General features: G+C 44.1%; 1 pseudogene; it reads left to right on the forward strand.

Moving 5' to 3' along the window:
• The first annotated feature begins 583 nt into the window (after positions 1-583).
• LOC129147713 (ferritin heavy chain A-like) lies at positions 584-2,238 on the forward strand (annotated as a pseudogene).
• The last annotated feature ends 456 nt before the right edge of the window (positions 2,239-2,694 follow it).

Genomic DNA, 2,694 nt, shown 5'->3' on the forward strand with positions numbered 1-2,694 from the left:
AGCCAATATGTGTGCCAATACAAATAGTTCTAACAAAAGTTGTTTTATTCCCCAGGGGGAGAAAGTAATCAAAATATATAAGCTGAATTACTTGTATTCTATTTGTTAGTTTCCACCCACACTTAATGCTGTTTTTATGAAGATTCTTTTCTCTATCTATGCTTGTTATCATATAAAGCTGTCCTTATCATCTCCATGAATATGGACCATCCATCCATCAATAGAGCAGAAGAAACCAATCCTGCTTACATTTTCTTCTCTGACATCTAGCTTCAAAAACTGTAAGCAAGTAAGTGAATGCTGTTTAAGCCACCCAATCTGTGGTATTTTGTTATGGCAGTCCTACCTAACATCATAATGTTGATTTTTAACCTCTAACAATCAAAATTTCACCATATCATTATATGGAAAATGAGTTGTCATCAAAGTTTAGCTGATTCTATTACTTGCATCTTCAAATAAAGTGATGGCTTTGCCTTGAGATTGCCAGGGAAACGTTCAACTCACTGAGTATGACCACTGGGAAAATATTCTCTCAAAAAGAACAGGCTACTGTTTATCCCTGGTTTTCTCTAAAGCTCAGATGGCAGCCAAGCACCCCCTCTCTGAAGAGTGTAGGGTTGCTATCAATCACATGGCATCTTATGAGCTGCACATCAGTGATGCTTATTTATCTACTAGTGGCCTGGTGCACAAAATTCGTGCATGGAGTGGGGGGATTCTCTCAGCCTAGCCTGCACCCTCTCCAATTGAGGACCCCTTGGGATGTCCGACTACAGATTTAGGCCTGATCCCTCACAGGGATCGGGCCTAAATCGGTAGTCAGACATCCCTCTTACAATCTGGGACTGCTGGCTCCTAACTGCTCACCTGCCTGCCTGCCTGCCTGCCTGCCTGATCACCTCTAACCCCTCTGCCTGCCTGCCTGATCACCCCTAACTGCCCTCCCCTGCTGGCCTGATCTCACCCCCCAACTGCTCTCCCCTGCTAGCCTGATTGACCCTGACTCTGCCTGCCTGATCACCCCTAACTACCCTTTCCTGCAGGCCTGATCTCTCCCCCAACTGTCCTCCTCTGCTGGCCAATTTGGTTCTGATTGGTCAGTTTCTATGCCAGTCAGCATCAAAAGCTCCACCTCCTAGGCAGCCATTGGCTCCTCACAGTTGACCCAGATCTGGTTCTGATTGGTCAGTTTCTATGCCAGTCAGCGTCAAAACTCCACCTCCTAGGCAGCCATTGGCTCCTCACAGTTGACCCAGATTTGGTTATGATTGGTCAGTTTCTATGCCAGTCAGCATCAAAAGCTCCGCCTCTTTGGCAGTCATTGGCTCCTCACAGTTGACCCAGATCTGGTTCTGATTGGTCAGTTTCTATGCCAGTCAGCGTCAAAACTCCACCTCCTAGGCAGCCATTGGCTCCTCACAGTTGACCCAGATTTGGTTATGATTGGTCAGTTTCTATGCCAGTCAGCTTCTCTGGGCCTATCAATGGGGCCTGATCAGAAAGGCCAGGATGATCAGCAACCCCGGTGGAGGCCTGGAGAGAAATGGAGGCGTGGCTGCTGGCATGGCCCAGAGAGAAAGAGAGAGGCAAGTGCTGATCAACAGCTGCCACACAGTTTAAAGATCAGACTCTGCTTCTCTCTTCAGGCCTCTGTCTGTGCCTGAGTCGCAGCCCTCTCAGGAGTCAGTGCTGGGTCACCACAGCAACCTAGTGCTAACTGCAGGACTGACCTCTGGTTGGTTGAGCCTTCAGTCATGATGGCTCCAGGGTTTTTATATATTAGGACAGTCTGTTACTACATTGAAGGCCCAGAAGAACCAAGTTTTGCCACATTCTTTGCAAATCAAGCTGAGGTGAAAAGGGGAAATGGAAAGCAATTCATCAGATATCTTAGAGAATGTGAGAGAAAAATCTGCCTTCCGGTGACTAAGAGGCCTGAGATACATAATTAGGGAAATAGCATACAAGCTCTAGAGTCCACTCTGGAATTGGAAAACCAGTGAAACAAGATCCTACTAGATATGAAGACCACAGCTTCTGCCAACGATAACATTAATGTTTTATGCTTCATGGAAAGTACCTGGAGGAACAAAAGGATAACACAAACTACCTGCAATGCCAACTAGTTTATCATAAGGAATTAGAAAAGCAGGCCCAGGAGGAGGAAGACCCATTGAAAAAGCCTGCTGAAGTGTGAGGTGAATAGACCCAACATCTAAAGGCAACAAAGCAAGTCTTCCCATTGTAGTAGGTCCCGAAATCAGGCACTTAAGAATCTTAATCTTCTCCATTTCTCAGAAGATTGCTTTACTTCATTGATATATATAGAAATAAAGCAGTATTTGCATTTTTTTTTTAAAGAGCAGATTGATCCTGTATACTGCTGGGCACATGTCCTCCTCAGTGTACATTTCCTCCTATTTTATAATTTCTATGGGGAGTTTATATTCAGCTATTTTTTGTTTATGTGTTTTTCTATGGGTATCATGTTTGTCTTCTTCTGGGTATCCCTATGGCTTTCCCTATAAAAAAGCAATTGTGTTTTTTAGCATACAGGCTTGGCTGCAGTACGAAACAATCAGAGTATATTGGCAACTTAAATAATTTAGAAATATGTTACTATGTTTCATAGCAGTCTAATATTCAATAGTCCTAAATAGATATGGTGGTACCATTGTGTTTGGAATCAAG

The sequence above is a fragment of the Eptesicus fuscus genome, chromosome 3 (genome assembly GCF_027574615.1).
Source record: "Eptesicus fuscus isolate TK198812 chromosome 3, DD_ASM_mEF_20220401, whole genome shotgun sequence".
Lineage (NCBI taxonomy): Eukaryota > Metazoa > Chordata > Mammalia > Chiroptera > Vespertilionidae > Eptesicus > Eptesicus fuscus.